The sequence below is a fragment of the Dendropsophus ebraccatus genome, chromosome 6 (assembly GCF_027789765.1).
Source record: "Dendropsophus ebraccatus isolate aDenEbr1 chromosome 6, aDenEbr1.pat, whole genome shotgun sequence".
Classification (NCBI taxonomy): domain Eukaryota; kingdom Metazoa; phylum Chordata; class Amphibia; order Anura; family Hylidae; genus Dendropsophus; species Dendropsophus ebraccatus.
Window position 1 is genome coordinate 144,931,970 of NC_091459.1, and position 24,672 is coordinate 144,956,641.

Genomic DNA, 24,672 nt, shown 5'->3' on the forward strand with positions numbered 1-24,672 from the left:
CCAACGCATCCTTTGAGTTTTTCTCACCTATCTCCTGTGCTTGCGCTTTCATGATGAAAAGTGAGAAGAATGAGTGGGCCCAAGCAGGTTTCGACCCCGTGGGCAACTAAGTAAAAGTGACTGCCTTCTTGACAGATGATGGACTGTTGAGGAGAACCTGAGGAGAACCTGTCAGCTGCAATAGTCCTTTTAGTGTCAAGCGTTGGTGGTATAGTGGTGAGCATAGCTGCCTTCCAAGCAGTTGACCCGGGTTCGATTCCCGGCCAACGCATCCTTTGAGTTTTTCTCACCTATCTCCTGTGCTTGCGCTTTCATGATGTAAAGTGAGAAGAATGAGTGGGACCAAGCTGGTTTCGACCCCGTGGGCAACTAAGTAAAAGTGACTGCCTTCTTGACAGTTGATGGACTGTTGAGGAGAACCTGTCAGCTGCAATTCACATTCAAAACTGCAGACACTGTCAGGTAGCTCTTAGGTCAGGAAGACACATGAGCTAACAGTGTCAGCTATTTGGAACATCAATTGCAGCTGACAGAGTCAGCTTTGCTTTGATTTCACTAGGAAAATTAGTGAGCGAGAAAAAGAAAAATAGTCCTTTTAGTGTCAAGCGTTGGTGGTATAGTGGTGAGCATAGCTGCCTTCCAAGCAGTTGACCCGGGTTCGATTCCCGGCCAACGCATTCTTTGAGTTTTTCTCACCTATCTCCTGTGCTTGCGCTTTCATGATGAAAAGTGAGAAGAATGAGTGGGACCAAGCTGGTTTCGACCCCGTGGGCAACTAAGTAAAAGTGACTGCCTTCTTGACAGATGATGGACTGTTGAGGAGAACCTGTCAGCTGCAATTCACATTCTAAACTGCAGACACTGTCAGGTAGCTCTTAGGTCAGGAAGACACATGAGCTAACAGTGTCAGCCATTTGGAACATCAATTGCAGCTGACAGAGTCAGCTTTGCTTTGATTTCACTAGGAAAATTAGTGAGCGAGAAAAAGAAAAATAGTCCTTTTAGTGTCAAGCGTTGGTGGTATAGTGGTGAGCATAGCTGCCTTCCAAGCAGTTGACCCGGGTTCGATTCCCGGCCAACGCATCCTTTGAGTTTTTCTCACCTATCTCCTGTGCTTGCGCTTTCATGATGAAAAGTGAGAAGAATGAGTGGGACCAAGCTGGTTTCGACCCCGTGGGCAACTAAGTAAAAGTGACTGCCTTCTTGACAGATGATGGACTGTTGAGGAGAACCTGTCAGCTGCAATTCACATTCTAAACTGCAGACACTGTCAGGTAGCTCTTAGGTCAGGAAGACACATGAGCTAACAGTGTCAGCCATTTGGAACATCAATTGCAGCTGACAGAGTCAGCTTTGCTTTGATTTCACTAGGAAAATTAGTGAGCGAGAAAAAGAAAAATAGTCCTTTTAGTGTCAAGCGTTGGTGGTATAGTGGTGAGCATAGCTGCCTTCCAAGCAGTTGACCCGGGTTCGATTCCCGGCCAACGCATCCTTTGAGTTTTTCTCACCTATCTCCTGTGCTTGCGCTTTCATGATGAAAAGTGAGAAGAATGAGTGGGCCCAAGCAGGTTTCGACCCCGTGGGCAACTAAGTAAAAGTGACTGCCTTCTTGACAGATGATGGACTGTTGAGGACAACCTGTCAGCTGCAATTCACATTCTAAACTGCAGACACTGTCAGGTAGCTCTTAGGTCAGGAAGACACATGAGCTAACAGTGTCAGCCATTTGGAACATCAATTGCAGCTGACAGAGTCAGCTTTGCTTTGATTTCACTAGGAAAATTAGTGAGCTGAGAAAAAGAAAAATAGTCCTTTTAGTGTCAAGCGTTGGTGGTATAGTGGTGAGCATAGCTGCCTTCCAAGCAGTTGACCCGGGTTCGATTCCCGGCCAACGCATCCTTTGAGTTTTTCTCACCTATCTCCTGTGCTTGCGCTTTCATGATGAAAAGTGAGAAGAATGAGTGGGCCCAAGCAGGTTTCGACCCCGTGGGCAACTAAGTAAAAGTGACTGCCTTCTTGACAGATGATGGACTGTTGAGGAGAACCTGTCAGCTGCAATTCACATTCTAAACTGCAGACACTGTCAGGTAGCTCTTAGGTCAGGAAGACACATGAGCTAACAGTGTCAGCCATTTGGAACATCAATTGCAGCTGACAGAGTCAGCTTTGCTTTGATTTCACTAGGAAAATTAGTGAGCGAGAAAAAGAAAAATAGTCCTTTTAGTGTCAAGCGTTGGTGGTATAGTGGTGAGCATAGCTGCCTTCCAAGCAGTTGACCCGGGTTCGATTCCCGGCCAACGCATCCTTTGAGTTTTTCTCACCTATCTCCTGTGCTTGCGCTTTCATGATGAAAAGTGAGAAGAATGAGTGGGCCCAAGCAGGTTTCGACCCCGTGGGCAACTAAGTAAAAGTGACTGCCTTCTTGACAGATGATGGACTGTTGAGGAGAACCTGTCAGCTGCAATTCACATTCTAAACTGCAGACACTGTCAGGTAGCTCTTAGGTCAGGAAGACACATGAGCTAACAGTGTCAGCCATTTGGAACATCAATTGCAGCTGACAGAGTCAGCTTTGCTTTGATTTCACTAGGAAAATTAGTGAGCGAGAAAAAGAAAAATAGTCCTTTTAGTGTCAAGCGTTGGTGGTATAGTGGTGAGCATAGCTGCCTTCCAAGCAGTTGACCCGGGTTCGATTCCCGGCCAACGCATCCTTTGAGTTTTTCTCACCTATCTCCTGTGCTTGCGCTTTCATGATGAAAAGTGAGAAGAATGAGTGGGCCCAAGCAGGTTTCGACCCCGTGGGCAACTAAGTAAAAGTGACTGCCTTCTTGACAGATGATGGACTGTTGAGGAGAACCTGTCAGCTGCAATTCACATTCTAAACTGCAGACACTGTCAGGTAGCTCTTAGGTCAGGAAGACACATGAGCTAACAGTGTCAGCCATTTGGAACATCAATTGCAGCTGACAGAGTCAGCTTTGCTTTGATTTCACTAGGAAAATTAGTGAGCAAGAAAAATAGTCCTTTTAGTGTCAAGTGTTGGTGGTATAGTGGTGAGCATAGCTGCCTTCCAAGCAGTTGACCCGGGTTCGATTCCCGGCCAACGCATCCTTTGAGTTTTTCTCACCTATCTCCTGTGCTTGCGCTTTCATGATGAAAAGTGAGAAGAATGAGTGGGCCCAAGCAGGTTTCGACCCCGTGGGCAACTAAGTAAAAGTGACTGCCTTCTTGACAGATGATGGACTGTTGAGGAGAACCTGTCAGCTGCAATTCACATTCTAAACTGCAGACACTGTCAGGTAGCTCTTAGGTCAGGAAGACACATGAGCTAACAGTGTCAGCCATTTGGAACATCAATTGCAGCTGACAGAGTCAGCTTTGCTTTGATTTCACTAGGAAAATTAGTGAGCGAGAAAAAGAAAAATAGTCCTTTTAGTGTCAAGCGTTGGTGGTATAGTGGTGAGCATAGCTGCCTTCCAAGCAGTTGACCCGGGTTCGATTCCCGGCCAACGCATCCTTTGAGTTTTTCTCACCTATCTCCTGTGCTTGCGCTTTCATGATGAAAAGTGAGAAGAATGAGTGGGCCCAAGCAGGTTTCGACCCCGTGGGCAACTAAGTAAAAGTGACTGCCTTCTTGACAGATGATGGACTGTTGAGGAGAACCTGTCAGCTGCAATTCACATTCTAAACTGCAGACACTGTCAGGTAGCTCTTAGGTCAGGAAGACACATGAGCTAACAGTGTCAGCCATTTGGAACATCAATTGCAGCTGACAGAGTCAGCTTTGCTTTGATTTCACTAGGAAAATTAGTGAGCGAGAAAAAGAAAAATAGTCCTTTTAGTGTCAAGCGTTGGTGGTATAGTGGTGAGCATAGCTGCCTTCCAAGCAGTTGACCCGGGTTCGATTCCCGGCCAACGCATCCTTTGAGTTTTTCTCACCTATCTCCTGTGCTTGCGCTTTCATGATGAAAAGTGAGAAGAATGAGTGGGCCCAAGCAGGTTTCGACCCCGTGGGCAACTAAGTAAAAGTGACTGCCTTCTTGACAGATGATGGACTGTTGAGGAGAACCTGTCAGCTGCAATTCACATTCTAAACTGCAGACACTGTCAGGTAGCTCTTAGGTCAGGAAGACACATGAGCTAACAGTGTCAGCCATTTGGAACATCAATTGCAGCTGACAGAGTCAGCTTTGCTTTGATTTCACTAGGAAAATTAGTGAGCGAGAAAAAGAAAAATAGTCCTTTTAGTGTCAAGCGTAGGTGGTATAGTGGTGAGCATAGCTGCCTTCCAAGCAGTTGACCCGGGTTCGATTCCCGGCCAACGCATCCTTTGAGTTTTTCTCACCTATCTCCTGTGCTTGCGCTTTCATGATGAAAAGTGAGAAGAATGAGTGGGCCCAAGCAGGTTTCGACCCCGTGGGCAACTAAGTAAAAGTGACTGCCTTCTTGACAGATGATGGACTGTTGAGGAGAACCTGTCAGCTGCAATTCACATTCTAAACTGCAGACACTGTCAGGTAGCTCTTAGGTCAGGAAGACACATGAGCTAACAGTGTCAGCCATTTGGAACATCAATTGCAGCTGACAGAGTCAGCTTTGCTTTGATTTCACTAGGAAAATTAGTGAGCGAGAAAAAGAAAAATAGTCCTTTTAGTGTCAAGCGTTGGTGGTATAGTGGTGAGCATAGCTGCCTTCCAAGCAGTTGACCCGGGTTCGATTCCCGGCCAACGCATCCTTTGAGTTTTTCTCACCTATCTCCTGTGCTTGCGCTTTCATGATGAAAAGTGAGAAGAATGAGTGGGCCCAAGCAGGTTTCGACCCCGTGGGCAACTAAGTAAAAGTGACTGCCTTCTTGACAGATGATGGACTGTTGAGGAGAACCTGTCAGCTGCAATTCACATTCTAAACTGCAGACACTGTCAGGTAGCTCTTAGGTCAGGAAGACACATGAGCTAACAGTGTCAGCCATTTGGAACATCAATTGCAGCTGACAGAGTCAGCTTTGCTTTGATTTCACTAGGAAAATTAGTGAGCGAGAAAAAGAAAAATAGTCCTTTTAGTGTCAAGCGTTGGTGGTATAGTGGTGAGCATAGCTGCCTTCCAAGCAGTTGACCCGGGTTTGATTACTGGCCAACGCATCCTTTGAGTTTTTCTCACCTATCTCCTGTGCTTGCGCTTTCATGATGAAAAGTGAGAAGAATGAGTGGGCCCAAGCAGGTTTCGACCCCGTGGGCAACTAAGTAAAAGTGACTGCCTTCTTGACAGATGATGGACTGTTGAGGAGAACCTGTCAGCTGCAATTCACATTCTAAACTGCAGACACTGTCAGGTAGCTCTTAGGTCAGGAAGACACATGAGCTAACAGTGTCAGCCATTTGGAACATCAATTGCAGCTGACAGAGTCAGCTTTGCTTTGATTTCACTAGGAAAATTAGTGAGCGAGAAAAAGAAAAATAGTCCTTTTAGTGTCAAGCGTTGGTGGTATAGTGGTGAGCATAGCTGCCTTCCAAGCAGTTGACCCGGGTTCGATTCCCGGCCAACGCATCCTTTGAGTTTTTCTCACCTATCTCCTGTGCTTGCGCTTTCATGATGAAAAGTGAGAAGAATGAGTGGGCCCAAGCTGGTTTCGACCCCGTGGGCAACTAAGTAAAAGTGACTGCCTTCTTGACAGATGATGGACTGTTGAGGAGAACCTGTCAGCTGCAATTCACATTCTAAACTGCAGACACTGTCAGGTAGCTCTTAGTCCTTTTAGTGTCAAGTGTTGGTGGTATAGTGGTGAGCATAGCTGCCTTCCAAGCAGTTGACCCGGGTTCGATTCCCGGCCAACGCATCCTTTGAGTTTTTCTCACCTATCTCCTGTGCTTGCGCTTTCATGATGAAAAGTGAGAAGAATGAGTGGGCCCAAGCAGGTTTCGACCCCGTGGGCAACTAAGTAAAAGTGACTGCCTTCTTGACAGATGATGGACTGTTGAGGAGAACCTGTCAGCTGCAATTCACATTCTAAACTGCAGACACTGTCAGGTAGCTCTTAGGTCAGGAAGACACATGAGCTAACAGTGTTAGCCATTTGGAACATCAATTGCAGCTGACAGAGTCAGCTTTGCTTTGATTTCACTAGGAAAATTAGTGAGCGAGAAAAAGAAAAATAGTCCTTTTAGTGTCAAGCGTTGGTGGTATAGTGGTGAGCATAGCTGCCTTCCAAGCAGTTGACCCGGGTTCGATTCCCGGCCAACGCATCCTTTGAGTTTTTCTCACCTATCTCCTGTGCTTGCGCTTTCATGATGAAAAGTGAGAAGAATGAGTGGGCCCAAGCAGGTTTCGACCCCGTGGGCAACTAAGTAAAAGTGACTGCCTTCTTGACAGATGATGGACTGTTGAGGACAACCTGTCAGCTGCAATTCACATTCTAAACTGCAGACACTGTCAGGTAGCTCTTAGGTCAGGAAGACACATGAGCTAACAGTGTCAGCCATTTGGAACATCAATTGCAGCTGACAGAGTCAGCTTTGCTTTGATTTCACTAGGAAAATTAGTGAGCGAGAAAAAGAAAAATAGTCCTTTTAGTGTCAAGCGTTGGTGGTATAGTGGTGAGCATAGCTGCCTTCCAAGCAGTTGACCCGGGTTCGATTCCCGGCCAACGCATCCTTTGAGTTTTTCTCACCTATCTCCTGTGCTTGCGCTTTCATGATGAAAAGTGAGAAGAATGAGTGGGCCCAAGCTGGTTTCGACCCCGTGGGCAACTAAGTAAAAGTGACTGCCTTCTTGACAGATGATGGACTGTTGAGGAGAACCTGTCAGCTGCAATTCACATTCTAAACTGCAGACACTGTCAGGTAGCTCTTAGGTCAGGAAGACACATGAGCTAACAGTGTCAGCCATTTGGAACATCAATTGCAGCTGACAGAGTCAGCTTTGCTTTGATTTCACTAGGAAAATTAGTGAGCGAGAAAAAGAAAAATAGTCCTTTTAGTGTCAAGCGTTGGTGGTATAGTGGTGAGCATAGCTGCCTTCCAAGCAGTTGACCCGGGTTCGATTCCCGGCCAACGCATCCTTTGAGTTTTTCTCACCTATCTCCTGTGCTTGCGCTTTCATGATGAAAAGTGAGAAGAATGAGTGGGCCCAAGCAGGTTTCGACCCCGTGGGCAACTAAGTAAAAGTGACTGCCTTCTTGACAGATGATGGACTGTTGAGGAGAACCTGTCAGCTGCAATTCACATTCTAAACTGCAGACACTGTCAGGTAGCTCTTAGGTCAGGAAGACACATGAGCTAACAGTGTCAGCCATTTGGAACATCAATTGCAGCTGACAGAGTCAGCTTTGCTTTGATTTCACTAGGAAAATTAGTGAGCGAGAAAAAGAAAAATAGTCCTTTTAGTGTCAAGCGTTGGTGGTATAGTGGTGAGCATAGCTGCCTTCCAAGCAGTTGACCCGGGTTCGATTCCCGGCCAACGCATCCTTTGAGTTTTTCTCACCTATCTCCTGTGCTTGCGCTTTCATGATGAAAAGTGAGAAGAATGAGTGGGCCCAAGCTGGTTTCGACCCCGTGGGCAACTAAGTAAAAGTGACTGCCTTCTTGACAGATGATGGACTGTTGAGGAGAACCTGTCAGCTGCAATTCACATTCTAAACTGCAGACACTGTCAGGTAGCTCTTAGGTCAGGAAGACACATGAGCTAACAGTGTCAGCCATTTGGAACATCAATTGCAGCTGACAGAGTCAGCTTTGCTTTGATTTCACTAGGAAAATTAGTGAGCAAGAAAAATAGTCCTTTTAGTGTCAAGTGTTGGTGGTATAGTGGTGAGCATAGCTGCCTTCCAAGCAGTTGACCCGGGTTCGATTCCCGGCCAACGCATCCTTTCAGTTTTTCTCACCTATCTCCTGTGCTTGCGCTTTCATGATGAAAAGTGAGAAGAATGAGTGGGCCCAAGCAGGTTTCGACCCCGTGGGCAACTAAGTAAAAGTGACTGCCTTCTTGACAGATGATGGACTGTTGAGGAGAACCTGTCAGCTGCAATTCACATTCTAAACTGCAGACACTGTCAGGTAGCTCTTAGGTCAGGAAGACACATGAGCTAACAGTGTCAGCCATTTGGAACATCAATTGCAGCTGACAGAGTCAGCTTTGCTTTGATTTCACTAGGAAAATTAGTGAGCGAGAAAAAGAAAAATAGTCCTTTTAGTGTCAAGCGTTGGTGGTATAGTGGTGAGCATAGCTGCCTTCCAAGCAGTTGACCCGGGTTCGATTCCCGGCCAACGCATCCTTTGAGTTTTTCTCACCTATCTCCTGTGCTTGCGCTTTCATGATGAAAAGTGAGAAGAATGAGTGGGCCCAAGCAGGTTTCGACCCCGTGGGCAACTAAGTAAAAGTGACTGCCTTCTTGACAGATGATGGACTGTTGAGGAGAACCTGTCAGCTGCAATTCACATTCTAAACTGCAGACACTGTCAGGTAGCTCTTAGGTCAGGAAGACACATGAGCTAACAGTGTCAGCCATTTGGAACATCAATTGCAGCTGACAGAGTCAGCTTTGCTTTGATTTCACTAGGAAAATTAGTGAGCGAGAAAAAGAAAAATAGTCCTTTTAGTGTCAAGCGTTGGTGGTATAGTGGTGAGCATAGCTGCCTTCCAAGCAGTTGACCCGGGTTCGATTCCCGGCCAACGCATCCTTTGAGTTTTTCTCACCTATCTCCTGTGCTTGCGCTTTCATGATGAAAAGTGAGAAGAATGAGTGGGCCCAAGCAGGTTTCGACCCCGTGGGCAACTAAGTAAAAGTGACTGCCTTCTTGACAGATGATGGACTGTTGAGGAGAACCTGTCAGCTGCAATTCACATTCTAAACTGCAGACACTGTCAGGTAGCTCTTAGGTCAGGAAGACACATGAGCTAACAGTGTCAGCCATTTGGAACATCAATTGCAGCTGACAGAGTCAGCTTTGCTTTGATTTCACTAGGAAAATTAGTGAGCGAGAAAAAGAAAAATAGTCCTTTTAGTGTCAAGCGTTGGTGGTATAGTGGTGAGCATAGCTGCCTTCCAAGCAGTTGACCCGGGTTCGATTCCCGGCCAACGCATCCTTTGAGTTTTTCTCACCTATCTCCTGTGCTTGCGCTTTCATGATGAAAAGTGAGAAGAATGAGTGGGCCCAAGCAGGTTTCGACCCCGTGGGCAACTAAGTAAAAGTGACTGCCTTCTTGACAGATGATGGACTGTTGAGGAGAACCTGTCAGCTGCAATTCACATTCTAAACTGCAGACACTGTCAGGTAGCTCTTAGGTCAGGAAGACACATGAGCTAACAGTGTCAGCCATTTGGAACATCAATTGCAGCTGACAGAGTCAGCTTTGCTTTGATTTCACTAGGAAAATTAGTGAGCGAGAAAAAGAAAAATAGTCCTTTTAGTGTCAAGCGTTGGTGGTATAGTGGTGAGCATAGCTGCCTTCCAAGCAGTTGACCCGGGTTCGATTCCCGGCCAACGCATCCTTTGAGTTTTTCTCACCTATCTCCTGTGCTTGCGCTTTCATGATGAAAAGTGAGAAGAATGAGTGGGCCCAAGCATGGTTTCGACCCCGTGGGCAACTAAGTAAAAGTGACTGCCTTCTTGACAGATGATGGACTGTTGAGGAGAACCTGTCAGCTGCAATTCACATTCTAAACTGCAGACACTGTCAGGTAGCTCTTAGGTCAGGAAGACACATGAGCTAACAGTGTCAGCCATTTGGAACATCAATTGCAGCTGACAGAGTCAGCTTTGCTTTGATTTCACTAGGAAAATTAGTGAGCGAGAAAAAGAAAAATAGTCCTTTTAGTGTCAAGCGTTGGTGGTATAGTGGTGAGCATAGCTGCCTTCCAAGCAGTTGACCCGGGTTCGATTCCCGGCCAACGCATCCTTTGAGTTTTTCTCACCTATCTCCTGTGCTTGCGCTTTCATGATGAAAAGTGAGAAGAATGAGTGGGCCCAAGCAGGTTTCGACCCCGTGGGCAACTAAGTAAAAGTGACTGCCTTCTTGACAGATGATGGACTGTTGAGGAGAACCTGTCAGCTGCAATTCACATTCTAAACTGCAGACACTGTCAGGTAGCTCTTAGGTCAGGAAGACACATGAGCTAACAGTGTCAGCCATTTGGAACATCAATTGCAGCTGACAGAGTCAGCTTTGCTTTGATTTCACTAGGAAAATTAGTGAGCGAGAAAAAGAAAAATAGTCCTTTTAGTGTCAAGCGTTGGTGGTATAGTGGTGAGCATAGCTGCCTTCCAAGCAGTTGACCCGGGTTCGATTCCCGGCCAACGCATCCTTTGAGTTTTTCTCACCTATCTCCTGTGCTTGCGCTTTCATGATGAAAAGTGAGAAGAATGAGTGGGCCCAAGCATGGTTTCGACCCCGTGGGCAACTAAGTAAAAGTGACTGCCTTCTTGACAGATGATGGACTGTTGAGGAGAACCTGTCAGCTGCAATTCACATTCTAAACTGCAGACACTGTCAGGTAGCTCTTAGGTCAGGAAGACACATGAGCTAACAGTGTCAGCCATTTGGAACATCAATTGCAGCTGACAGAGTCAGCTTTGCTTTGATTTCACTAGGAAAATTAGTGAGCGAGAAAAAGAAAAATAGTCCTTTTAGTGTCAAGCGTTGGTGGTATAGTGGTGAGCATAGCTGCCTTCCAAGCAGTTGACCCGGGTTCGATTCCCGGCCAACGCATCCTTTGAGTTTTTCTCACCTATCTCCTGTGCTTGCGCTTTCATGATGAAAAGTGAGAAGAATGAGTGGGCCCAAGCTGGTTTCGACCCCGTGGGCAACTAAGTAAAAGTGACTGCCTTCTTGACAGATGATGGACTGTTGAGGAGAACCTGTCAGCTGCAATTCACATTCTAAACTGCAGACACTGTCAGGTAGCTCTTAGGTCAGGAAGACACATGAGCTAACAGTGTCAGCCATTTGGAACATCAATTGCAGCTGACAGAGTCAGCTTTGCTTTGATTTCACTAGGAAAATTAGTGAGCGAGAAAAAGAAAAATAGTCCTTTTAGTGTCAAGCGTTGGTGGTATAGTGGTGAGCATAGCTGCCTTCCAAGCAGTTGACCCGGGTTCGATTCCCGGCCAACGCATCCTTTGAGTTTTTCTCACCTATCTCCTGTGCTTGCGCTTTCATGATGAAAAGTGAGAAGAATGAGTGGGCCCAAGCATGGTTTCGACCCCGTGGGCAACTAAGTAAAAGTGACTGCCTTCTTGACAGATGATGGACTGTTGAGGAGAACCTGTCAGCTGCAATTCACATTCTAAACTGCAGACACTGTCAGGTAGCTCTTAGGTCAGGAAGACACATGAGCTAACAGTGTCAGCCATTTGGAACATCAATTGCAGCTGACAGAGTCAGCTTTGCTTTGATTTCACTAGGAAAATTAGTGAGCGAGAAAAAGAAAAATAGTCCTTTTAGTGTCAAGCGTTGGTGGTATAGTGGTGAGCATAGCTGCCTTCCAAGCAGTTGACCCGGGTTCGATTCCCGGCCAACGCATCCTTTGAGTTTTTCTCACCTATCTCCTGTGCTTGCGCTTTCATGATGAAAAGTGAGAAGAATGAGTGGGCCCAAGCAGGTTTCGACCCCGTGGGCAACTAAGTAAAAGTGACTGCCTTCTTGACAGATGATGGACTGTTGAGGAGAACCTGTCAGCTGCAATTCACATTCTAAACTGCAGACACTGTCAGGTAGCTCTTAGGTCAGGAAGACACATGAGCTAACAGTGTCAGCCATTTGGAACATCAATTGCAGCTGACAGAGTCAGCTTTGCTTTGATTTCACTAGGAAAATTAGTGAGCGAGAAAAAGAAAAATAGTCCTTTTAGTGTCAAGCGTTGGTGGTATAGTGGTGAGCATAGCTGCCTTCCAAGCAGTTGACCCGGGTTCGATTCCCGGCCAACGCATCCTTTGAGTTTTTCTCACCTATCTCCTGTGCTTGCGCTTTCATGATGAAAAGTGAGAAGAATGAGTGGGCCCAAGCATGGTTTCGACCCCGTGGGCAACTAAGTAAAAGTGACTGCCTTCTTGACAGATGATGGACTGTTGAGGAGAACCTGTCAGCTGCAATTCACATTCTAAACTGCAGACACTGTCAGGTAGCTCTTAGGTCAGGAAGACACATGAGCTAACAGTGTCAGCCATTTGGAACATCAATTGCAGCTGACAGAGTCAGCTTTGCTTTGATTTCACTAGGAAAATTAGTGAGCGAGAAAAAGAAAAATAGTCCTTTTAGTGTCAAGCGTTGGTGGTATAGTGGTGAGCATAGCTGCCTTCCAAGCAGTTGACCCGGGTTCGATTCCCGGCCAACGCATCCTTTGAGTTTTTCTCACCTATCTCCTGTGCTTGCGCTTTCATGATGAAAAGTGAGAAGAATGAGTGGGCCCAAGCTGGTTTCGACCCCGTGGGCAACTAAGTAAAAGTGACTGCCTTCTTGACAGATGATGGACTGTTGAGGAGAACCTGTCAGCTGCAATTCACATTCTAAACTGCAGACACTGTCAGGTAGCTCTTAGGTCAGGAAGACACATGAGCTAACAGTGTCAGCCATTTGGAACATCAATTGCAGCTGACAGAGTCAGCTTTGCTTTGATTTCACTAGGAAAATTAGTGAGCGAGAAAAAGAAAAATAGTCCTTTTAGTGTCAAGCGTTGGTGGTATAGTGGTGAGCATAGCTGCCTTCCAAGCAGTTGACCCGGGTTCGATTCCCGGCCAACGCATCCTTTGAGTTTTTCTCACCTATCTCCTGTGCTTGCGCTTTCATGATGAAAAGTGAGAAGAATGAGTGGGCCCAAGCTGGTTTCGACCCCGTGGGCAACTAAGTAAAAGTGACTGCCTTCTTGACAGATGATGGACTGTTGAGGAGAACCTGTCAGCTGCAATTCACATTCTAAACTGCAGACACTGTCAGGTAGCTCTTAGGTCAGGAAGACACATGAGCTAACAGTGTCAGCCATTTGGAACATCAATTGCAGCTGACAGAGTCAGCTTTGCTTTGATTTCACTAGGAAAATTAGTGAGCGAGAAAAAGAAAAATAGTCCTTTTAGTGTCAAGCGTTGGTGGTATAGTGGTGAGCATAGCTGCCTTCCAAGCAGTTGACCCGGGTTCGATTCCCGGCCAACGCATCCTTTGAGTTTTTCTCACCTATCTCCTGTGCTTGCGCTTTCATGATGAAAAGTGAGAAGAATGAGTGGGCCCAAGCTGGTTTCGACCCCGTGGGCAACTAAGTAAAAGTGACTGCCTTCTTGACAGATGATGGACTGTTGAGGAGAACCTGTCAGCTGCAATTCACATTCTAAACTGCAGACACTGTCAGGTAGCTCTTAGGTCAGGAAGACACATGAGCTAACAGTGTCAGCCATTTGGAACATCAATTGCAGCTGACAGAGTCAGCTTTGCTTTGATTTCACTAGGAAAATTAGTGAGCGAGAAAAAGAAAAATAGTCCTTTTAGTGTCAAGCGTTGGTGGTATAGTGGTGAGCATAGCTGCCTTCCAAGCAGTTGACCCGGGTTCGATTCCCGGCCAACGCATCCTTTGAGTTTTTCTCACCTATCTCCTGTGCTTGCGCTTTCATGATGAAAAGTGAGAAGAATGAGTGGGCCCAAGCTGGTTTCGACCCCGTGGGCAACTAAGTAAAAGTGACTGCCTTCTTGACAGATGATGGACTGTTGAGGAGAACCTGTCAGCTGCAATTCACATTCTAAACTGCAGACACTGTCAGGTAGCTCTTAGGTCAGGAAGACACATGAGCTAACAGTGTCAGCCATTTGGAACATCAATTGCAGCTGACAGAGTCAGCTTTGCTTTGATTTCACTAGGAAAATTAGTGAGCGAGAAAAAGAAAAATAGTCCTTTTAGTGTCAAGCGTTGGTGGTATAGTGGTGAGCATAGCTGCCTTCCAAGCAGTTGACCCGGGTTCGATTCCCGGCCAACGCATCCTTTGAGTTTTTCTCACCTATCTCCTGTGCTTGCGCTTTCATGATGAAAAGTGAGAAGAATGAGTGGGCCCAAGCTGGTTTCGACCCCGTGGGCAACTAAGTAAAAGTGACTGCCTTCTTGACAGATGATGGACTGTTGAGGAGAACCTGTCAGCTGCAATTCACATTCTAAACTGCAGACACTGTCAGGTAGCTCTTAGGTCAGGAAGACACATGAGCTAACAGTGTCAGCCATTTGGAACATCAATTGCAGCTGACAGAGTCAGCTTTGCTTTGATTTCACTAGGAAAATTAGTGAGCGAGAAAAAGAAAAATAGTCCTTTTAGTGTCAAGCGTTGGTGGTATAGTGGTGAGCATAGCTGCCTTCCAAGCAGTTGACCCGGGTTCGATTCCCGGCCAACGCATCCTTTGAGTTTTTCTCACCTATCTCCTGTGCTTGCGCTTTCATGATGAAAAGTGAGAAGAATGAGTGGGCCCAAGCATGGTTTCGACCCCGTGGGCAACTAAGTAAAAGTGACTGCCTTCTTGACAGATGATGGACTGTTGAGGAGAACCTGTCAGCTGCAATTCACATTCTAAACTGCAGACACTGTCAGGTAGCTCTTAGGTCAGGAAGACACATGAGCTAACAGTGTCAGCCATTTGGAACATCAATTGCAGCTGACAGAGTCAGCTTTGCTTTGATTTCACTAGGAAAATTAGTGAGCGAGAAAAAGAAAAATAGTCCTTTTAGTGTCAAGCGTTGGTGGTATAGTGGTGAGCATAGCTGCCTTCCAAGCAGTTGACCCGGGTTCGATTCCCGGCCAACGCATCCTTTGAGTTTTTCTCACCTATCTCCTGTGCTTGCGCTTTCATGATGAAAAGTGAGAAGAATGAGTGGGCCCAAGCTGGTTTCGACCCCGTGGGCAACTAAGTAAAAGTGACTGCCTTCTTGACAGATGATGGACTGTTGAGGAGAACCTGTCAGCTGCAATTCACATTCTAAACTGCAGACACTGTCAGGTAGCTCTTAGGTCAGGAAGACACATGAGCTAACAGTGTCAGCCATTTGGAACATCAATTGCAGCTGACAGAGTCAGCTTTGCTTTGATTTCACTAGGAAAATTAGTGAGCGAGAAAAAGAAAAATAGTCCTTTTAGTGTCAAGCGTTGGTGGTATAGTGGTGAGCATAGCTGCCTTCCAAGCAGTTGACCCGGGTTCGATTCCCGGCCAACGCATCCTTTGAGTTTTTCTCACCTATCTCCTGTGCTTGCGCTTTCATGATGAAAAGTGAGAAGAATGAGTGGGCCCAAGCTGGTTTCGACCCCGTGGGCAACTAAGTAAAAGTGACTGCCTTCTTGACAGATGATGGACTGTTGAGGAGAACCTGTCAGCTGCAATTCACATTCTAAACTGCAGACACTGTCAGGTAGCTCTTAGGTCAGGAAGACACATGAGCTAACAGTGTCAGCCATTTGGAACATCAATTGCAGCTGACAGAGTCAGCTTTGCTTTGATTTCACTAGGAAAATTAGTGAGCGAGAAAAAGAAAAATAGTCCTTTTAGTGTCAAGCGTTGGTGGTATAGTGGTGAGCATAGCTGCCTTCCAAGCAGTTGACCCGGGTTCGATTCCCGGCCAACGCATCCTTTGAGTTTTTCTCACCTATCTCCTGTGCTTGCGCTTTCATGATGAAAAGTGAGAAGAATGAGTGGGCCCAAGCTGGTTTCGACCCCGTGGGCAACTAAGTAAAAGTGACTGCCTTCTTGACAGATGATGGACTGTTGAGGAGAACCTGTCAGCTGCAATTCACATTCTAAACTGCAGACACTGTCAGGTAGCTCTTAGGTCAGGAAGACACATGAGCTAACAGTGTCAGCCATTTGGAACATCAATTGCAGCTGACAGAGTCAGCTTTGCTTTGATTTCACTAGGAAAATTAGTGAGCGAGAAAAAGAAAAATAGTCAGCCCGTTTAGTGTCAAGCGTTGGTGGTATAGTGGTGAGCATAGCTGCCTTCCAAGCAGTTGACCCGGGTTCGATTCCCGGCCAACGCATCCTTTGAGTTTTTCTCACCTATCTCCTGTGCTTGCGCTTTCATGATGAAAAGTGAGAAGAATGAGTGGGCCCAAGCTGGTTTCGACCCCGTGGGCAACTAAGTAAAAGTGACTGCCTTCTTGACAGATGATGGACTGTTGAGGAGAACCTGTCAGCTGCAATTCACATTCTAAACTGCAGACACTGTCAGGTAGCTCTTAGGTCAGGAAGACACATGAGCTAACAGTGTCAGCCATTTGGAACATCAATTGCAGCTGACAGAGTCAGCTTTGCTTTGATTTCACTAGGAAAATTAGTGAGCGAGAAAAAGAAAAATAGTCCTTTTAGTGTCAAGCGTTGGTGGTATAGTGGTGAGCATAGCTGCCTTCCAAGCAGTTGACCCGGGTTCGATTCCCGGCCAACGCATCCTTTGAGTTTTTCTCACCTATCTCCTGTGCTTGCGCTTTCATGATGAAAAGTGAGAAGAATGAGTGGGCCCAAGCTGGTTTCGACCCCGTGGGCAACTAAGTAAAAGTGACTGCCTTCTTGACAGATGATGGACTGTTGAGGAGAACCTGTCAGCTGCAATTCACATTCTAAACTGCAGACACTGTCAGGTAGCTCTTAGGTCAGGAAGACACATGAGCTAACAGTGTCAGCCATTTGGAACATCAATTGCAGCTGACAGAGTCAGCTTTGCTTTGATTTCACTAGGAAAATTAGTGAGCGAGAAAAAGAAAAATAGTCCTTTTAGTGTCAAGCGTTGGTGGTATAGTGGTGAGCATAGCTGCCTTCCAAGCAGTTGACCCGGGTTCGATTCCCGGCCAACGCATCCTTTGAGTTTTTCTCACCTATCTCCTGTGCTTGCGCTTTCATGATGAAAAGTGAGAAGAATGAGTGGGCCCAAGCTGGTTTCGACCCCGTGGGCAACTAAGTAAAAGTGACTGCCTTCTTGACAGATGATGGACTGTTGAGGAGAACCTGTCAGCTGCAATTCACATTCTAAACTGCAGACACTGTCAGGTAGCTCTTAGGTCAGGAAGACACATGAGCTAACAGTGTCAGCCATTTGGAACATCAATTGCAGCTGACAGAGTCAGCTTTGCTTTGATTTCACTAGGAAAATTAGTGAGCGAGAAAAAGAAAAATAGTCCTTTTAGTGTCAAGCGTTGGTGGTATAGTGGTGAGCATAGCTGCCTTCCAAGCAGTTGACCCGGGTTCGATTCCCGGCCAACGCATCCTTTGAGTTTTTCTCACCTATCTCCTGTGCTTGCGCTTTCATGATGAAAAGTGAGAAGAATGAGTGGGCCCAAGCTGGTTTCGACCCCGTGGGCAACTAAGTAAAAGTGACTGCCTTCTTGACAGATGATGGACTGTTGAGGAGAACCTGTCAGCTGCAATTCACATTCTAAACTGCAGACACTGTCAGGTAGCTCTTAGGTCAGGAAGACACATGAGCTAACAGTGTCAGCCATTTGGAACATCAATTGCAGCTGACAGAGTCAGCTTTGCTTTGATTTCACTAGGAAAATTAGTGAGCGAGAAAAAGAAAAATAGTCCTTTTAGTGTCAAGCGTTGGTGGTATAGTGGTGAGCATAGCTGCCTTCCAAGCAGTTGACCCGGGTTCGATTCCCGGCCAACGCATCCTTTGAGTTTTTCTCACCTATCTCCTGTGCTTGCGCTTTCATGATGAAAAGTGAGAAGAATGAGTGGGCCCAAGCTGGTTTCGACCCCGTGGGCAACTAAGTAAAAGTGACTGCCTTCTTGACAGATGATGGACTGTTGAGGAGAACCTGTCAGCTGCAATTCACATTCTAAACTGCAGACACTGTCAGGTAGCTCTTAGGTCAGGAAGACACATGAGCTAACAGTGTCAGCCATTTGGAACATCAATTGCAGCTGACAGAGTCAGCTTTGCTTTGATTTCACTAGGAAAATTAGTGAGCGAGAAAAAGAAAAATAGTCCTTTTAGTGTCAAGCGTTGGTGGTATAGTGGTGAGCATAGCTGCCTTCCAAGCAGTTGACCCGGGTTCGATTCCCGGCCAACGCATCCTTTGAGTTTTTCTCACCTATCTCCTGTGCTTGCGCTTTCATGATGAAAAGTGAGAAGAATGAGTGGGCCCAAGCTGGTTTCGACCCCGTGGGCAACTAAGTAAAAGTGACTGCCTTCTTGACAGATGATGGACTGTTGAGGAGAACCTGTCAGCTGCAATTCACATTCTAAACTGCAGACACTGTCAGGTAGCTCTTAGGTCAGGAAGACACATGAGCTAACAGTGTCAGCCATTTGGAACATCAATTGCAGCTGACAGAGTCAGCTTTGCTTTGATTTCACTAGGAAAATTAGTGAGCGAGAAAAAGAAAAATAGTCCTTTTAGTGTCAAGCGTTGGTGGTATAGTGGTGAGCATAGCTGCCTTCCAAGCAGTTGACCCGGGTTCGATTCCCGGCCAACGCATCCTTTGAGTTTTTCTCACCTATCTCCTGTGCTTGCGCTTTCATGATGAAAAGTGAGAAGAATGAGTGGGCCCAAGCTGGTTTCGACCCCGTGGGCAACTAAGTAAAAGTGACTGCCTTCTTGACAGATGATGGACTGTTGAGGAGAACCTGTCAGCTGCAATTCACATTCTAAACTGCAGACACTGTCAGGTAGCTCTTAGGTCAGGAAGACACATGAGCTAACAGTGTCAGCCATTTGGAACATCAATTGCAGCTGACAGAGTCAGCTTTGCTTTGATTTCACTAGGAAAATTAGTGAGCGAGAAAAAGAAAAATAGTCCTTTTAGTGTCAAGCGTTGGTGGTATAGTGGTGAGCATAGCTGCCTTCCAAGCAGTTGACCCGGGTTCGATTCCCGGCCAACGCATCCTTTGAGTTTTTCTCACCTATCTCCTGTGCTTGCGCTTTCATGATGAAAAGTGAGAAGAATGAGTGGGCCCAAGCTGGTTTCGACCCCGTGGGCAACTAAGTAAAAGTGACTGCCTTCTTGACAGATGATGGACTGTTGAGGAGAACCTGTCAGCTGCAATTCACATTCTAAACTGCAGACACTGTCAGGTAGCTCTTAGGTCAGGAAGACACATGAGCTAACAGTGTCAGCCATTTGGAACATCAATTGCAGCTGACAGAGTCAGCTTTGCTTTGATTTCACTAGGAAAATTAGTGAGCGAGAAAAAGAAAAATAGTCCTTTTAGTGTCAAGCGTTGGTGGTATAGTGGTGAGCATAGCTGCCTTCCAAGCAGTTGACCCGGGTTCGATTCCCGGCCAACGCATCCTTTGAGTTTTTCTCACCTATCTCCTGTGCTTGCGCTTTCATGATGAAAAGTGAGAAGAATGAGTGGGCCCAAGCTGGTTTCGACCCCGTGGGCAACTAAGTAAAAGTGACTGCCTTCTTGACAGATGATGGACTGTTGAGGAGAACCTGTCAGCTGCAATTCACATTCTAAACTGCAGACACTGTCAGGTAGCTCTTAGGTCAGGAAGACACATGAGCTAACAGTGTCAGCCATTTGGAACATCAATTGCAGCTGACAGAGTCAGCTTTGCTTTGATTTCACTAGGAAAATTAGTGAGCGAGAAAAAGAAAAATAGTCCTTTTAGTGTCAAGCGTTGGTGGTATAGTGGTGAGCATAGCTGCCTTCCAAGCAGTTGACCCGGGTTCGATTCCCGGCCAACGCATCCTTTGAGTTTTTCTCACCTATCTCCTGTGCTTGCGCTTTCATGATGAAAAGTGAGAAGAATGAGTGGGCCCAAGCTGGTTTCGACCCCGTGGGCAACTAAGTAAAAGTGACTGCCTTCTTGACAGATGATGGACTGTTGAGGAGAACCTGTCAGCTGCAATTCACATTCTAAACTGCAGACACTGTCAGGTAGCTCTTAGGTCAGGAAGACACATGAGCTAACAGTGTCAGCCATTTGGAACATCAATTGCAGCTGACAGAGTCAGCTTTGCTTTGATTTCACTAGGAAAATTAGTGAGCGAGAAAAAGAAAAATAGTCCTTTTAGTGTCAAGCGTTGGTGGTATAGTGGTGAGCATAGCTGCCTTCCAAGCAGTTGACCCGGGTTCGATTCCCGGCCAACGCATCCTTTGAGTTTTTCTCACCTATCTCCTGTGCTTGCGCTTTCATGATGAAAAGTGAGAAGAATGAGTGGGCCCAAGCTGGTTTCGACCCCGTGGGCAACTAAGTAAAAGTGACTGCCTTCTTGACAGATGATGGACTGTTGAGGAGAACCTGTCAGCTGCAATTCACATTCTAAACTGCAGACACTGTCAGGTAGCTCTTAGGTCAGGAAGACACATGAGCTAACAGTGTCAGCCATTTGGAACATCAATTGCAGCTGACAGAGTCAGCTTTGCTTTGATTTCACTAGGAAAATTAGTGAGCGAGAAAAAGAAAAATAGTCCTTTTAGTGTCAAGCGTTGGTGGTATAGTGGTGAGCATAGCTGCCTTCCAAGCAGTTGACCCGGGTTCGATTCCCGGCCAACGCATCCTTTGAGTTTTTCTCACCTATCTCCTGTGCTTGCGCTTTCATGATGAAAAGTGAGAAGAATGAGTGGGCCCAAGCTGGTTTCGACCCCGTGGGCAACTAAGTAAAAGTGACTGCCTTCTTGACAGATGATGGACTGTTGAGGAGAACCTGTCAGCTGCAATTCACATTCTAAACTGCAGACACTGTCAGGTAGCTCTTAGGTCAGGAAGACACATGAGCTAACAGTGTCAGCCATTTGGAACATCAATTGCAGCTGACAGAGTCAGCTTTGCTTTGATTTCACTAGGAAAATTAGTGAGCGAGAAAAAGAAAAATAGTCCTTTTAGTGTCAAGCGTTGGTGGTATAGTGGTGAGCATAGCTGCCTTCCAAGCAGTTGACCCGGGTTCGATTCCCGGCCAACGCATCCTTTGAGTTTTTCTCACCTATCTCCTGTGCTTGCGCTTTCATGATGAAAAGTGAGAAGAATGAGTGGGCCCAAGCTGGTTTCGACCCCGTGGGCAACTAAGTAAAAGTGACTGCCTTCTTGACAGATGATGGACTGTTGAGGAGAACCTGTCAGCTGCAATTCACATTCTAAACTGCAGACACTGTCAGGTAGCTCTTAGGTCAGGAAGACACATGAGCTAACAGTGTCAGCCATTTGGAACATCAATTGCAGCTGACAGAGTCAGCTTTGCTTTGATTTCACTAGGAAAATTAGTGAGCGAGAAAAAGAAAAATAGTCCTTTTAGTGTCAAGCGTTGGTGGTATAGTGGTGAGCATAGCTGCCTTCCAAGCAGTTGACCCGGGTTCGATTCCCGGCCAACGCATCCTTTGAGTTTTTCTCACCTATCTCCTGTGCTTGCGCTTTCATGATGAAAAGTGAGAAGAATGAGTGGGCCCAAGCTGGTTTCGACCCCGTGGGCAACTAAGTAAAAGTGACTGCCTTCTTGACAGATGATGGACTGTTGAGGAGAACCTGTCAGCTGCAATTCACATTCTAAACTGCAGACACTGTCAGGTAGCTCTTAGGTCAGGAAGACACATGAGCTAACAGTGTCAGCCATTTGGAACATCAATTGCAGCTGACAGAGTCAGCTTTGCTTTGATTTCACTAGGAAAATTAGTGAGCGAGAAAAAGAAAAATAGTCCTTTTAGTGTCAAGCGTTGGTGGTATAGTGGTGAGCATAGCTGCCTTCCAAGCAGTTGACCCGGGTTCGATTCCCGGCCAACGCATCCTTTGAGTTTTTCTCACCTATCTCCTGTGCTTGCGCTTTCATGATGAAAAGTGAGAAGAATGAGTGGGCCCAAGCTGGTTTCGACCCCGTGGGCAACTAAGTAAAAGTGACTGCCTTCTTGACAGATGATGGACTGTTGAGGAGAACCTGTCAGCTGCAATTCACATTCTAAACTGCAGACACTGTCAGGTAGCTCTTAGGTCAGGAAGACACATGAGCTAACAGTGTCAGCCATTTGGAACATCAATTGCAGCTGACAGAGTCAGCTTTGCTTTGATTTCACTAGGAAAATTAGTGAGCGAGAAAAAGAAAAATAGTCCTTTTAGTGTCAAGCGTTGGTGGTATAGTGGTGAGCATAGCTGCCTTCCAAGCAGTTGACCCGGGTTCGATTCCCGGCCAACGCATCCTTTGAGTTTTTCTCACCTATCTCCTGTGCTTGCGCTTTCATGATGAAAAGTGAGAAGAATGAGTGGGCCCAAGCTGGTTTCGACCCCGTGGGCAACTAAGTAAAAGTGACTGCCTTCTTGACAGATGATGGACTGTTGAGGAGAACCTGTCAGCTGCAATTCACATTCTAAACTGCAGACACTGTCAGGTAGCTCTTAGGTCAGGAAGACACATGAGCTAACAGTGTCAGCCATTTGGAACATCAATTGCAGCTGACAGAGTCAGCTTTGCTTTGATTTCACTAGGAAAATTAGTGAGCGAGAAAAAGAAAAATAGTCCTTTTAGTGTCAAGCGTTGGTGGTATAGTGGTGAGCATAGCTGCCTTCCAAGCAGTTGACCCGGGTTCGATTCCCGGCCAACGCATCCTTTGAGTTTTTCTCACCTATCTCCTGTGCTTGCGCTTTCATGATGAAAAGTGAGAAGAATGAGTGGGCCCAAGCTGGTTTCGACCCCGTGGGCAACTAAGTAAAAGTGACTGCCTTCTTGACAGATGATGGACTGTTGAGGAGAACCTGTCAGCTGCAATTCACATTCTAAACTGCAGACACTGTCAGGTAGCTCTTAGGTCAGGAAGACACATGAGCTAACAGTGTCAGCCATTTGGAACATCAATTGCAGCTGACAGAGTCAGCTTTGCTTTGATTTCACTAGGAAAATTAGTGAGCGAGAAAAAGAAAAATAGTCCTTTTAGTGTCAAGCGTTGGTGGTATAGTGGTGAGCATAGCTGCCTTCCAAGCAGTTGACCCGGGTTCGATTCCCGGCCAACGCATCCTTTGAGTTTTTCTCACCTATCTCCTGTGCTTGCGCTTTCATGATGAAAAGTGAGAAGAATGAGTGGGCCCAAGCTGGTTTCGACCCCGTGGGCAACTAAGTAAAAGTGACTGCCTTCTTGACAGATGATGGACTGTTGAGGAGAACCTGTCAGCTGCAATTCACATTCTAAACTGCAGACACTGTCAGGTAGCTCTTAGGTCAGGAAGACACATGAGCTAACAGTGTCAGCCATTTGGAACATCAATTGCAGCTGACAGAGTCAGCTTTGCTTTGATTTCACTAGGAAAATTAGTGAGCGAGAAAAAGAAAAATAGTCCTTTTAGTGTCAAGCGTTGGTGGTATAGTGGTGAGCATAGCTGCCTTCCAAGCAGTTGACCCGGGTTCGATTCCCGGCCAACGCATCCTTTGAGTTTTTCTCACCTATCTCCTGTGCTTGCGCTTTCATGATGAAAAGTGAGAAGAATGAGTGGGCCCAAGCTGGTTTCGACCCCGTGGGCAACTAAGTAAAAGTGACTGCCTTCTTGACAGATGATGGACTGTTGAGGAGAACCTGTCAGCTGCAATTCACATTCTAAACTGCAGACACTGTCAGGTAGCTCTTAGGTCAGGAAGACACATGAGCTAACAGTGTCAGCCATTTGGAACATCAATTGCAGCTGACAGAGTCAGCTTTGCTTTGATTTCACTAGGAAAATTAGTGAGCGAGAAAAAGAAAAATAGTCCTTTTAGTGTCAAGCGTTGGTGGTATAGTGGTGAGCATAGCTGCCTTCCAAGCAGTTGACCCGGGTTCGATTCCCGGCCAACGCATCCTTTGAGTTTTTCTCACCTATCTCCTGTGCTTGCGCTTTCATGATGAAAAGTGAGAAGAATGAGTGGGCCCAAGCTGGTTTCGACCCCGTGGGCAACTAAGTAAAAGTGACTGCCTTCTTGACAGATGATGGACTGTTGAGGAGAACCTGTCAGCTGCAATTCACATTCTAAACTGCAGACACTGTCAGGTAGCTCTTAGGTCAGGAAGACACATGAGCTAACAGTGTCAGCCATTTGGAACATCAATTGCAGCTGACAGAGTCAGCTTTGCTTTGATTTCACTAGGAAAATTAGTGAGCGAGAAAAAGAAAAATAGTCCTTTTAGTGTCAAGCGTTGGTGGTATAGTGGTGAGCATAGCTGCCTTCCAAGCAGTTGACCCGGGTTCGATTCCCGGCCAACGCATCCTTTGAGTTTTTCTCACCTATCTCCTGTGCTTGCGCTTTCATGATGAAAAGTGAGAAGAATGAGTGGGCCCAAGCTGGTTTCGACCCCGTGGGCAACTAAGTAAAAGTGACTGCCTTCTTGACAGATGATGGACTGTTGAGGAGAACCTGTCAGCTGCAATTCACATTCTAAACTGCAGACACTGTCAGGTAGCTCTTAGGTCAGGAAGACACATGAGCTAACAGTGTCAGCCATTTGGAACATCAATTGCAGCTGACAGAGTCAGCTTTGCTTTGATTTCACTAGGAAAATTAGTGAGCGAGAAAAAGAAAAATAGTCCTTTTAGTGTCAAGCGTTGGTGGTATAGTGGTGAGCATAGCTGCCTTCCAAGCAGTTGACCCGGGTTCGATTCCCGGCCAACGCATCCTTTGAGTTTTTCTCACCTATCTCCTGTGCTTGCGCTTTCATGATGAAAAGTGAGAAGAATGAGTGGGCCCAAGCTGGTTTCGACCCCGTGGGCAACTAAGTAAAAGTGACTGCCTTCTTGACAGATGATGGACTGTTGAGGAGAACCTGTCAGCTGC

General features: G+C 46.3%; 55 non-coding genes across 55 annotated transcripts; all 55 read left to right on the forward strand.

Annotated features, from left to right (window-relative positions):
- Nucleotides 1-605: 605 nt before the first annotated feature.
- On the forward strand, nt 606-677 carry TRNAG-UCC (transfer RNA glycine (anticodon UCC)). Its single transcript has one exon. It is a non-coding gene; the product is annotated as a tRNA-Gly (tRNA).
- A 334-nt stretch (nt 678-1,011) lies between these two features.
- TRNAG-UCC (transfer RNA glycine (anticodon UCC)) lies at nt 1,012-1,083 on the forward strand. The gene has a single exon. It is a non-coding gene; the product is annotated as a tRNA-Gly (tRNA).
- Nucleotides 1,084-1,417: 334 nt separating this feature from the next.
- On the forward strand, nt 1,418-1,489 carry TRNAG-UCC (transfer RNA glycine (anticodon UCC)). The gene has a single exon. It is a non-coding gene; the product is annotated as a tRNA-Gly (tRNA).
- A 335-nt stretch (nt 1,490-1,824) lies between these two features.
- TRNAG-UCC (transfer RNA glycine (anticodon UCC)) lies at nt 1,825-1,896 on the forward strand. The gene has a single exon. It is a non-coding gene; the product is annotated as a tRNA-Gly (tRNA).
- A 334-nt stretch (nt 1,897-2,230) lies between these two features.
- TRNAG-UCC (transfer RNA glycine (anticodon UCC)) lies at nt 2,231-2,302 on the forward strand. Its single transcript has one exon. It is a non-coding gene; the product is annotated as a tRNA-Gly (tRNA).
- Nucleotides 2,303-2,636: 334 nt separating this feature from the next.
- TRNAG-UCC (transfer RNA glycine (anticodon UCC)) lies at nt 2,637-2,708 on the forward strand. Its single transcript has one exon. It is a non-coding gene; the product is annotated as a tRNA-Gly (tRNA).
- Nucleotides 2,709-3,442: 734 nt separating this feature from the next.
- TRNAG-UCC (transfer RNA glycine (anticodon UCC)) lies at nt 3,443-3,514 on the forward strand. The gene has a single exon. It is a non-coding gene; the product is annotated as a tRNA-Gly (tRNA).
- A 334-nt stretch (nt 3,515-3,848) lies between these two features.
- Nucleotides 3,849-3,920, forward strand: TRNAG-UCC (transfer RNA glycine (anticodon UCC)). Its single transcript has one exon. It is a non-coding gene; the product is annotated as a tRNA-Gly (tRNA).
- Nucleotides 3,921-4,660: 740 nt separating this feature from the next.
- On the forward strand, nt 4,661-4,732 carry TRNAG-UCC (transfer RNA glycine (anticodon UCC)). The gene has a single exon. It is a non-coding gene; the product is annotated as a tRNA-Gly (tRNA).
- A 740-nt stretch (nt 4,733-5,472) lies between these two features.
- Nucleotides 5,473-5,544, forward strand: TRNAG-UCC (transfer RNA glycine (anticodon UCC)). Its single transcript has one exon. It is a non-coding gene; the product is annotated as a tRNA-Gly (tRNA).
- A 623-nt stretch (nt 5,545-6,167) lies between these two features.
- On the forward strand, nt 6,168-6,239 carry TRNAG-UCC (transfer RNA glycine (anticodon UCC)). Its single transcript has one exon. It is a non-coding gene; the product is annotated as a tRNA-Gly (tRNA).
- Nucleotides 6,240-6,573: 334 nt separating this feature from the next.
- TRNAG-UCC (transfer RNA glycine (anticodon UCC)) lies at nt 6,574-6,645 on the forward strand. The gene has a single exon. It is a non-coding gene; the product is annotated as a tRNA-Gly (tRNA).
- A 334-nt stretch (nt 6,646-6,979) lies between these two features.
- Nucleotides 6,980-7,051, forward strand: TRNAG-UCC (transfer RNA glycine (anticodon UCC)). Its single transcript has one exon. It is a non-coding gene; the product is annotated as a tRNA-Gly (tRNA).
- A 334-nt stretch (nt 7,052-7,385) lies between these two features.
- On the forward strand, nt 7,386-7,457 carry TRNAG-UCC (transfer RNA glycine (anticodon UCC)). The gene has a single exon. It is a non-coding gene; the product is annotated as a tRNA-Gly (tRNA).
- A 734-nt stretch (nt 7,458-8,191) lies between these two features.
- Nucleotides 8,192-8,263, forward strand: TRNAG-UCC (transfer RNA glycine (anticodon UCC)). Its single transcript has one exon. It is a non-coding gene; the product is annotated as a tRNA-Gly (tRNA).
- Nucleotides 8,264-8,597: 334 nt separating this feature from the next.
- Nucleotides 8,598-8,669, forward strand: TRNAG-UCC (transfer RNA glycine (anticodon UCC)). The gene has a single exon. It is a non-coding gene; the product is annotated as a tRNA-Gly (tRNA).
- A 334-nt stretch (nt 8,670-9,003) lies between these two features.
- Nucleotides 9,004-9,075, forward strand: TRNAG-UCC (transfer RNA glycine (anticodon UCC)). The gene has a single exon. It is a non-coding gene; the product is annotated as a tRNA-Gly (tRNA).
- A 334-nt stretch (nt 9,076-9,409) lies between these two features.
- TRNAG-UCC (transfer RNA glycine (anticodon UCC)) lies at nt 9,410-9,481 on the forward strand. Its single transcript has one exon. It is a non-coding gene; the product is annotated as a tRNA-Gly (tRNA).
- Nucleotides 9,482-9,816: 335 nt separating this feature from the next.
- On the forward strand, nt 9,817-9,888 carry TRNAG-UCC (transfer RNA glycine (anticodon UCC)). Its single transcript has one exon. It is a non-coding gene; the product is annotated as a tRNA-Gly (tRNA).
- Nucleotides 9,889-10,222: 334 nt separating this feature from the next.
- On the forward strand, nt 10,223-10,294 carry TRNAG-UCC (transfer RNA glycine (anticodon UCC)). The gene has a single exon. It is a non-coding gene; the product is annotated as a tRNA-Gly (tRNA).
- A 335-nt stretch (nt 10,295-10,629) lies between these two features.
- TRNAG-UCC (transfer RNA glycine (anticodon UCC)) lies at nt 10,630-10,701 on the forward strand. Its single transcript has one exon. It is a non-coding gene; the product is annotated as a tRNA-Gly (tRNA).
- Nucleotides 10,702-11,035: 334 nt separating this feature from the next.
- TRNAG-UCC (transfer RNA glycine (anticodon UCC)) lies at nt 11,036-11,107 on the forward strand. The gene has a single exon. It is a non-coding gene; the product is annotated as a tRNA-Gly (tRNA).
- A 335-nt stretch (nt 11,108-11,442) lies between these two features.
- TRNAG-UCC (transfer RNA glycine (anticodon UCC)) lies at nt 11,443-11,514 on the forward strand. The gene has a single exon. It is a non-coding gene; the product is annotated as a tRNA-Gly (tRNA).
- A 334-nt stretch (nt 11,515-11,848) lies between these two features.
- On the forward strand, nt 11,849-11,920 carry TRNAG-UCC (transfer RNA glycine (anticodon UCC)). Its single transcript has one exon. It is a non-coding gene; the product is annotated as a tRNA-Gly (tRNA).
- A 335-nt stretch (nt 11,921-12,255) lies between these two features.
- On the forward strand, nt 12,256-12,327 carry TRNAG-UCC (transfer RNA glycine (anticodon UCC)). Its single transcript has one exon. It is a non-coding gene; the product is annotated as a tRNA-Gly (tRNA).
- Nucleotides 12,328-12,661: 334 nt separating this feature from the next.
- On the forward strand, nt 12,662-12,733 carry TRNAG-UCC (transfer RNA glycine (anticodon UCC)). The gene has a single exon. It is a non-coding gene; the product is annotated as a tRNA-Gly (tRNA).
- A 334-nt stretch (nt 12,734-13,067) lies between these two features.
- TRNAG-UCC (transfer RNA glycine (anticodon UCC)) lies at nt 13,068-13,139 on the forward strand. Its single transcript has one exon. It is a non-coding gene; the product is annotated as a tRNA-Gly (tRNA).
- Nucleotides 13,140-13,473: 334 nt separating this feature from the next.
- Nucleotides 13,474-13,545, forward strand: TRNAG-UCC (transfer RNA glycine (anticodon UCC)). Its single transcript has one exon. It is a non-coding gene; the product is annotated as a tRNA-Gly (tRNA).
- A 334-nt stretch (nt 13,546-13,879) lies between these two features.
- TRNAG-UCC (transfer RNA glycine (anticodon UCC)) lies at nt 13,880-13,951 on the forward strand. The gene has a single exon. It is a non-coding gene; the product is annotated as a tRNA-Gly (tRNA).
- Nucleotides 13,952-14,285: 334 nt separating this feature from the next.
- On the forward strand, nt 14,286-14,357 carry TRNAG-UCC (transfer RNA glycine (anticodon UCC)). Its single transcript has one exon. It is a non-coding gene; the product is annotated as a tRNA-Gly (tRNA).
- Nucleotides 14,358-14,692: 335 nt separating this feature from the next.
- Nucleotides 14,693-14,764, forward strand: TRNAG-UCC (transfer RNA glycine (anticodon UCC)). The gene has a single exon. It is a non-coding gene; the product is annotated as a tRNA-Gly (tRNA).
- A 334-nt stretch (nt 14,765-15,098) lies between these two features.
- Nucleotides 15,099-15,170, forward strand: TRNAG-UCC (transfer RNA glycine (anticodon UCC)). Its single transcript has one exon. It is a non-coding gene; the product is annotated as a tRNA-Gly (tRNA).
- Nucleotides 15,171-15,504: 334 nt separating this feature from the next.
- Nucleotides 15,505-15,576, forward strand: TRNAG-UCC (transfer RNA glycine (anticodon UCC)). Its single transcript has one exon. It is a non-coding gene; the product is annotated as a tRNA-Gly (tRNA).
- A 338-nt stretch (nt 15,577-15,914) lies between these two features.
- On the forward strand, nt 15,915-15,986 carry TRNAG-UCC (transfer RNA glycine (anticodon UCC)). The gene has a single exon. It is a non-coding gene; the product is annotated as a tRNA-Gly (tRNA).
- Nucleotides 15,987-16,320: 334 nt separating this feature from the next.
- On the forward strand, nt 16,321-16,392 carry TRNAG-UCC (transfer RNA glycine (anticodon UCC)). Its single transcript has one exon. It is a non-coding gene; the product is annotated as a tRNA-Gly (tRNA).
- A 334-nt stretch (nt 16,393-16,726) lies between these two features.
- On the forward strand, nt 16,727-16,798 carry TRNAG-UCC (transfer RNA glycine (anticodon UCC)). Its single transcript has one exon. It is a non-coding gene; the product is annotated as a tRNA-Gly (tRNA).
- A 334-nt stretch (nt 16,799-17,132) lies between these two features.
- Nucleotides 17,133-17,204, forward strand: TRNAG-UCC (transfer RNA glycine (anticodon UCC)). Its single transcript has one exon. It is a non-coding gene; the product is annotated as a tRNA-Gly (tRNA).
- Nucleotides 17,205-17,538: 334 nt separating this feature from the next.
- Nucleotides 17,539-17,610, forward strand: TRNAG-UCC (transfer RNA glycine (anticodon UCC)). Its single transcript has one exon. It is a non-coding gene; the product is annotated as a tRNA-Gly (tRNA).
- A 334-nt stretch (nt 17,611-17,944) lies between these two features.
- TRNAG-UCC (transfer RNA glycine (anticodon UCC)) lies at nt 17,945-18,016 on the forward strand. Its single transcript has one exon. It is a non-coding gene; the product is annotated as a tRNA-Gly (tRNA).
- A 334-nt stretch (nt 18,017-18,350) lies between these two features.
- TRNAG-UCC (transfer RNA glycine (anticodon UCC)) lies at nt 18,351-18,422 on the forward strand. Its single transcript has one exon. It is a non-coding gene; the product is annotated as a tRNA-Gly (tRNA).
- A 334-nt stretch (nt 18,423-18,756) lies between these two features.
- On the forward strand, nt 18,757-18,828 carry TRNAG-UCC (transfer RNA glycine (anticodon UCC)). Its single transcript has one exon. It is a non-coding gene; the product is annotated as a tRNA-Gly (tRNA).
- A 334-nt stretch (nt 18,829-19,162) lies between these two features.
- Nucleotides 19,163-19,234, forward strand: TRNAG-UCC (transfer RNA glycine (anticodon UCC)). Its single transcript has one exon. It is a non-coding gene; the product is annotated as a tRNA-Gly (tRNA).
- Nucleotides 19,235-19,568: 334 nt separating this feature from the next.
- TRNAG-UCC (transfer RNA glycine (anticodon UCC)) lies at nt 19,569-19,640 on the forward strand. Its single transcript has one exon. It is a non-coding gene; the product is annotated as a tRNA-Gly (tRNA).
- Nucleotides 19,641-19,974: 334 nt separating this feature from the next.
- TRNAG-UCC (transfer RNA glycine (anticodon UCC)) lies at nt 19,975-20,046 on the forward strand. Its single transcript has one exon. It is a non-coding gene; the product is annotated as a tRNA-Gly (tRNA).
- Nucleotides 20,047-20,380: 334 nt separating this feature from the next.
- Nucleotides 20,381-20,452, forward strand: TRNAG-UCC (transfer RNA glycine (anticodon UCC)). Its single transcript has one exon. It is a non-coding gene; the product is annotated as a tRNA-Gly (tRNA).
- A 334-nt stretch (nt 20,453-20,786) lies between these two features.
- Nucleotides 20,787-20,858, forward strand: TRNAG-UCC (transfer RNA glycine (anticodon UCC)). Its single transcript has one exon. It is a non-coding gene; the product is annotated as a tRNA-Gly (tRNA).
- A 334-nt stretch (nt 20,859-21,192) lies between these two features.
- Nucleotides 21,193-21,264, forward strand: TRNAG-UCC (transfer RNA glycine (anticodon UCC)). The gene has a single exon. It is a non-coding gene; the product is annotated as a tRNA-Gly (tRNA).
- A 334-nt stretch (nt 21,265-21,598) lies between these two features.
- TRNAG-UCC (transfer RNA glycine (anticodon UCC)) lies at nt 21,599-21,670 on the forward strand. The gene has a single exon. It is a non-coding gene; the product is annotated as a tRNA-Gly (tRNA).
- Nucleotides 21,671-22,004: 334 nt separating this feature from the next.
- Nucleotides 22,005-22,076, forward strand: TRNAG-UCC (transfer RNA glycine (anticodon UCC)). The gene has a single exon. It is a non-coding gene; the product is annotated as a tRNA-Gly (tRNA).
- A 334-nt stretch (nt 22,077-22,410) lies between these two features.
- TRNAG-UCC (transfer RNA glycine (anticodon UCC)) lies at nt 22,411-22,482 on the forward strand. Its single transcript has one exon. It is a non-coding gene; the product is annotated as a tRNA-Gly (tRNA).
- Nucleotides 22,483-22,816: 334 nt separating this feature from the next.
- TRNAG-UCC (transfer RNA glycine (anticodon UCC)) lies at nt 22,817-22,888 on the forward strand. Its single transcript has one exon. It is a non-coding gene; the product is annotated as a tRNA-Gly (tRNA).
- A 334-nt stretch (nt 22,889-23,222) lies between these two features.
- TRNAG-UCC (transfer RNA glycine (anticodon UCC)) lies at nt 23,223-23,294 on the forward strand. The gene has a single exon. It is a non-coding gene; the product is annotated as a tRNA-Gly (tRNA).
- Nucleotides 23,295-23,628: 334 nt separating this feature from the next.
- TRNAG-UCC (transfer RNA glycine (anticodon UCC)) lies at nt 23,629-23,700 on the forward strand. The gene has a single exon. It is a non-coding gene; the product is annotated as a tRNA-Gly (tRNA).
- A 334-nt stretch (nt 23,701-24,034) lies between these two features.
- TRNAG-UCC (transfer RNA glycine (anticodon UCC)) lies at nt 24,035-24,106 on the forward strand. The gene has a single exon. It is a non-coding gene; the product is annotated as a tRNA-Gly (tRNA).
- A 334-nt stretch (nt 24,107-24,440) lies between these two features.
- TRNAG-UCC (transfer RNA glycine (anticodon UCC)) lies at nt 24,441-24,512 on the forward strand. Its single transcript has one exon. It is a non-coding gene; the product is annotated as a tRNA-Gly (tRNA).
- The last annotated feature ends 160 nt before the right edge of the window (nt 24,513-24,672 follow it).